This window comes from Pundamilia nyererei, unplaced genomic scaffold, assembly GCF_000239375.1.
Source record: "Pundamilia nyererei isolate P.nyererei 1_Seehausen unplaced genomic scaffold, PunNye1.0 scaffold00097, whole genome shotgun sequence".
NCBI lineage: Eukaryota > Metazoa > Chordata > Actinopteri > Cichliformes > Cichlidae > Pundamilia > Pundamilia nyererei.
The window spans coordinates 972823-980322 of record NW_005187498.1 but is presented as its reverse complement, the minus strand read 5'-3'; positions in this window follow the sequence as shown (position 1 = coordinate 980322).

Sequence of the window (7500 nt, the reverse complement as noted above, 5' to 3'; positions counted from 1 at the left end):
CAGACCAAAAACAAATTTGCATTTCAGAGGACATAAATGAATAGGCTGTTTTTCAGGAGGATATTACCTACAGCTGCAAATGCACATATCAGTTAATTAGTAACAAACTAAAAAAACATTCAGTTAAAACAAATGCACGCACTTGTATGGTCGGTACTAAACAGTCAGCAATAATACTTACAAAAATGATAAAAGATAACAATTCTGTTAAAAATGATCTAGACATCAAAAACAGCTCAAACACAGCTGATAGATCCAGTCCCCTGGCTGTTAGACTAGCTGTGTCAAACATAAGGCCACAGGAAGCAGAAGTGGCCTAGCAAACACTCTAATTTAGCCTTACTGAATGGCTTTGGGAGTAAATATAAGATTTTTAACTGTGACTTAATTGACCTGCACAAGGCTTCATTCATACTACACTAACGTAGTAAAGTAAGTGATAGACAATTAAATAACAGAAAAGATGTTTCACTGTTTTTTTTGTTTTTTTTTGTTTTTTTTAATAATGGGACTGTAGTAGAAAAAATTTGACTTTTTCTGTGAAACAAACAATTTTCTGTTTCGTAATTACAAGACAGTCTGGGCAAAGAGCTACCAGAAGTAAATTTTAAACATTTTCTTCTTACAATTTAAACCCGTAGAGCCACTCTGACACATTTATTTCATCATGCAGAAAAAAAATGCATGCACTGTTAAAATTACACTTTTTTTCTTATACTAATTAATCATAGGGATTAAATGTGCAGTTTCACTGGTCTGACTCATGGAAGGCCAAAATCAGCTGTACGTGGCCCGTGATAAAATATATTTAGAGGAGTCGCAGCTTCCTTAGTGACTTCATCAATTCTGGAGATGCTGATTGGTGTTGGGATTAAATAATTTGCTATAATAATGCTATGCCACCACCATTTTGAGATCCGCGACAATGTGTCATGCAGGAGGCATCCCCCTTCTAGAAGTAATAAAGTGTAAAATTCTCTACTGAGCAGTGTTTTGTCTTCCATCGGATGCCTCTGAGGAATCAAAAGAACTTGGTGAAGTGTTGATATTTACAATTGGGGGCTCGTCCGGGATTCCAATAGGAGGCTAAGGAAGACAGATTGGGTGCGATCTGGGAGCTCAACCAGCAAAGCGAACGGAGTCATTTTGAAATAAAGCACCACCTGTTAAATCAAAATGTGCACTTTCGAGCTTATCTAAATTGTCTGTTCACCAAGTTGATTGAATTCTCAGTGTCAATTTGCTGCAGTAGACAAAGAGGCGATGTGTGATCATCATCCGTCCCAGTGCGTTAGAGCAACTAAATTGGGGTGTAATAAGCCGAGTAAACAAATAGGCTGTTGCTGAAAGTAAGAGAGTAAGAGTAACAAGCCTTCTAGGACTTTGTGTTGGCTGTAGTGTTTAACAAAAAAACTCTGACACATGTCATCAGTGTCTGCTTTTAAATCTTTATTAAAGACTCATTCATATTATACGCTTTTTGTTCTTTAAAAAAATTTTTTTTGACATTCTTTGGTTAACTGCATTCAGTTCTTTTAGATTTTTATGTTAATTTTAAGTTGTTCATCACTATAATAATCACATTGTATCTTATTTTGACATTCCACATGTCTTTATTAGCATTTTTTAACTGATTTGCTGGTTTTGATAAGTACTATACAATAAACCTTATCAGTTTTAAAATTACATTAATATTTTAAGTATCTTGTGAACATGAAGTTAATAAGGTGCAGAGTCCAATTTAATCCAATGCAAAACTATATTTCCCATTCAGGAAGTGTTTGTCCCAGCATAAACTGACAATAAAACACATCACAGAGACTTTTGCTCATTTTCAGTTCAGTTTGTAAATATAGTCACCAAGGTTTGGAAAAGAGTTTAATACAGCAGACTAAAATGGTCTCAGTAGCAAAAAGTGAAAACACAATAGTGATTTTTTTTAAACTGAAATTTAAACTTTAGTTTAGCTGTTATGGTCTGTTTCTTCACATCTCCAAAGCAGGTCACATTTTTACAATATCCCTTGACTGTATTCACACAGACTTTGACACTAAACATTTTTCCTGGGAAGTGTGTCCTGTGCAAACTGTCTTTCGAGATCTGTACACATGGTTTGAATAATTTGGAGAAATGAAATCTCCTACAAGACTCATGTGCATGCACATCTATTTTCTGAAGGCTTGAAAGCATTTTAGATCTTGGTATGGCAACAGCACACCCTGTGTTAGAGGTTTAAATTCCAACAGTCACTCTTTGAGATAAGGTTTTATATTGGCACCCGAAGTTGGAACCCTCTGATATAATTTTATGGATTTGTTGATTTGCTTAGTTTGTCTCAATGACAATCTCCTTTATATTTTATGTCACTGATGAAAATGATTAAAAAAATGGTACAAATTTTATCTACACGTTCTTTCTCAGTGGATCAAGTGTTACCTAAAGTGGTTTTCCTTTATGCCAAAAAATCTCACCAGTTAGTTTCAGTAATTAATGACAGATATGTTACACAGACAGTCTATGTATCCACTGTAACAATGTTATACTGCATTATGGGCAAATGAATGTCAAAGGTAAAACTGAAGTCATTTTTAGATCTTATGCAGTATCTACTTCAAGATTTTATATTCTATATTTGTGAAAAATATCACAGCACCAAATAAACAGAGTAACAAACATAGGGACAGAGTGCCTTTTCTGCTGATCCTCACAACTGCACCCAGAGGGCAACGTGTAACATGACACAGCAGTTAGAGGGCAGTGAACAAGAATTTTTATTGGTTTTTGAGTATATAATTGGTTATTTCATGGCCCCATTGATTGATTGTGGCATTATTTACTTCATCTTCTCTGTGACAGTGTTTGATTGGCTTTCTTCAGGGACTGCAGGTCATTCAGTCCAGCTCTGCCATCTGTCCAGTGCTTGGCTGTGTGTGTGTGTGTGTGTGTGTGTGTGTGTGTGTGTGTGTGTGTGTGTGGTCAACATAGTCCTAACCTGGCCAAAGAGATAGGTCAGGACCCTGTTTAATTTTCTTTGAATGAGGTCTGTGGACTGCTGTCTATTAAAGGTCAGAGACAGGAAACAATCGACAGTCTAACTTTCAGTGTGAAAAAGTAGCTTCTAATAACACAACATGTCATGTTTCCTGTCAGGATAAGACGATGCGTGAAGTATCCTGGAACAATGACAATAGGTTTAGTATTTTTACTGGTTAGACTTTCTGGGAATGTAGCTCATGTTTGAACTGAAATGAAATAATATGAATTTAATATAAAAAATATATACACAATTATTATGAAGCTATTTGATCACTCAAAGTACTTTAAACAACTTGCCTCATTCACCCATTTGTATTCCATGTTTTCTATCTAAGTGCTTTCTATCTAACATTCACACAGATGAATGCATCAGAGACGAACTTGGGGTTTAGTATTTGTAGATGAGGTGCTCTACCTCCGGAGCTACAGAAAGTCCTAACCTATCCCTGTTGTAGATTAACACAGATCCCTACACAGTCTACTTGGGTGCAGTCAGCTGTGGTAGACTCTGTTGCTTACAGTATGTTCTTACGCTGCCACAATCAGAGCCTTTGTGCTGTCCTTTTCTTAACACTGGTAGGATTACTTGATGTTAGTCACTTCTGTCGATTGTACACATCCCATTCAGGGCCTTGGTCGTTCTAACTGTTCCTCATCACCAAATGCTAAAAACAATGAAAAATGTCTACTACACCATGCGTACTTCTTATGCTGTATGTTTTGACCCTTGAAGGCTTTTTTCATGCTTTTACTGATCCTGGTGAACTGTTGCTCCCTTTCGTTTCCTGGCTGGGCTGTCAGCCAATCAGCATTCGACCTATTCACAGTTGAGCTATGTTGGATTTTCAGAAGACTGCATAGAAGCATGTTTGTTCTGTGCAGTCATCTGTAGGCTCTCTGTAGGCAAACCAAATGGACACAAGTGCAGCATCATAAAACAAGCATAAAGCCCTGTGAGTGGTCAGTAAAACTGTCTAAATGGGAATAAATTTAAATTTCTGAAGAGTAGTAGTAGAAGTATTGGCGATGTAGTATTAAAGAGAGCACAAACATTAGTATATTTCACCTCAATATGACTCACTCATCAAGACTGTTGAAAATAGTTGGAAAATGCTGTAAATAGTCCCCAGGATATGCTAGCATTATGTAATAAACAAAAGAAAAAAGTAACGTTGTGTGTGCTGCTCTTTAGAGGACATCTGTGAACTGCAGCTGCAGAATAAGTGAATAAGTGCACTTTTGAAAACTGGTTTTCCTTTTGCAACAAATTAATTCAATTCAAATGTTCAGTGACACACTCTATTGGTGTGTCATTGCTAACTATTTCTCTTAGCTGAGATCTCAGTGAGAAAGCAATAATAAGAAAAGTGTGTATGCCATTGCCAGGCTGTGAAGAAGGAAGGTCAAGCCCTTTGGGGCCTCATTTGTGTTTTAATATTCCTGAAAGCACATCTGAACAAAATAGCAAGGATCTGTGTTAATCTACCATCAGGAGAGAGCCATTATATTCTGGGGACATGTACAGACATAACTTAAAGTTAATGAGATGGGACTTTATTTGCACATTTCAGGACATTGACTTCACCTTTCAGTATCACCTCCTTTGTGGATGCCTAATGAATTTAAAGTCAAAATAATTTCAAACTGTAATTGATTGTTAATTCACTGGACATGATAGCAATAAAGGAGAACATTATAAGGAAATTATGTTTTTTCGTGCTATTTATTTTTAGAGTTGAACGAGATGTTTTTGTTTTCTGTCACTGCACATTTAAAACTAAACATTTTCTTGTCAATTCAGACGCATTGACCTGGCAGTTGGCTGTAAAAAAAAAGTGTCATCCATCTGTAATTGTTCTAAACCTGGCAATTATAAAAGGAGGTAAAAAAAATGAACTTTTATATTACTGAAGGTTGCAAGACTGATTCCCCCTTCAGTCAGGTGATGGATTTATTTTTGTCTCCATGCTCATCTTTGATTAGGCCACATCTGTTACCCATGAGCCTCAGTATTAATGACAGTGCCAGGAATGGCCTCCAGTGTTTTGATTTAAGCGTATCTGAGTGCAGCCCTACTTACCGCTCCAAACTCATCATTTTACATGTGCTAGGTGACGTAATGATTATGAAGTTAAAGTGTGACCTGTCAGCTTAAATTTGATGGCGTTTTTACCAATCATACTATCAAATTTGCACATGCCTGCACATCTTCTTCAGTTTACTTTCATGCCTTTGACTGACACATTCAAATATTTCAGAAAGCACTCAAGCTCAAAATTCTTAATATGGGCTGATTGTGAGACTACAACTGGCCGATGTAGCCCTCTTAGCCTTCTGCAAAAGTAATATTCATGTATTAGGACACCTACGCTCATTATATTCCATTTTCAGGTGCTCTCATCAACCTTTTTGCATTTCAATGAGGCTCTGAAAGGATTAGGTTCAAGCTGCAATTGGCAATAATCTGAAACAACATAAAACACTGGGTACGAATACTGCAATGATAATAATACATAATAACATTTCATGTTTATTAATTAGGTGGCTTGGACTGTCTCTTTTACTGCTTTAAAACTGTGATTCAATTATAAGTGTTTGGCTTAAATACAAAATGCCGTTGTAATTGTTTCACATAACTTAATCAATTGATGGTAAAGGGGAAACATTGGACAGTTTGATTAATGATTAAAACTAAACTAGTACCCAGTCACCAGTAAGCTCTTGCAGCACATTATGGTCTTCTATCATCACATTAGAAATTCACCCAACTTCAAAATGGTGCTAAAACTGATTTTTGTTCAGTAAAATAACAAAAATGTTCCATCCCTCTTTTTCCTAAAAAGCTCTAAGAGGAAGTCTCAGAGAAGCGTTTTCACCATCTTCATCCATTTCAGTGTCATCATCATCTCAGAGCTCCGATTGGATCCTTACCTGATAGGTGTGAAATGACCAGTGCACAGACTGCCTCAGTGACACTGATTGCAGTAGACTCACAGTCTGAAAGACACCAGTGAAAAGAAGTGCAGAAACAGAGGAAATCATGCCTCTGCCATCTGCTTTTCAGCTGACAGCAAAATCACTCTGAGAATCCATAAAAGAGAGAAATCTTTCTGAAATGAAATTTCAAGCCAAATGAAATTTACTTCATTGGTATACACTTTATAATGATTAATTATTCGAATAAACAAAAGTTTTATTTGGTAAAATCCTCCACTGTGATGTAGAACTGAGAGAGCAGAATAACAAAAAACTGGAATAATAGGAGCAGATAAAAATAAATCATATGGACGACTGATATATTGCATGTCATTAAATGTTTTATAGACATATAGTATTGCTACAGTGGTGTGCTGTAAGAGCGAATTCATTATTAGAATTATTGAAAAAAAAGATTTGTGTTTGCTCTGGGAGTGAAGTGCTCATTTTCATAATATAACAGTGTAATACACAGTAGTGATATAGTAATGATGTTTCCCAAGCACATACACGGATATCTGAACACACTACATTTATATCATAAAGTATCTGTATCATCATACAATGTTTTCCTTCCTTTTTGTGATACCCTACAAAATGTAAGACATTTACTCAAACTACATTTTAACTTACCTTCTAGTTTTTATTGCAGTATTTTTGGTGCTATATGATGCTTTTATTTTCATTTGATAGAATGCCAGTAAAATAGCATTATTTTTATTTACTTATTTATTTCAAATTCTCGGTGCCTGGTAGGGTTGCCAACTCCCTGAAAAATAAATAAGGGACACCTCATGGCCAGGGCTGGGCGACCCGATTGTCTTCACCCTTCCCAGTGTGGGGAATTTTTTAGCTCTTGTTTTTGTGTGTGAAATTATTTTTTTAACTATTTGACAAAGTGCATCCCTTTTCAGCTCAATACTTTTGTTTCTAAATACGGAACGATTCCGTTTTTCAAGGGACGGTTGGCAACCCTAGTCCCTGGCAGTGTGCTCTCTACAGAACACAAATTTGTGCACATTATTCTTTTGTTTTGGACCTTGGACCTTCACATTTTGTAGCAGCATTTGACTCTGAAACACTACGGTCTCATAAACATACTTGCATGAAAATACAACAGGTGCTTTGAGGACTGTGGTTAGTAATGATGGCTGGATGTAGGTTATAGCCCACTCTTAATATTGGCTAGTTTGTCTGGAGCTGCACACAAACATGGTGAGAATGCCTGTGAATTCAGGCTGCATAATACTGAAGGTATTATAATTTAGATTTTGTGATGTAAAAACAAATGTGTGAAAACGCAGTAATTAATGGATATTTAATTCATCTCAACCCAAAATCATCAGAATGAACAGTGAGACATTGCAGTCTCATACACACACATATACACGCCTATGGATTCAGGCTGCAAGGACACACACACACACACACACACACACACACACACACACACACACACACACACACACACACACACACACACACACA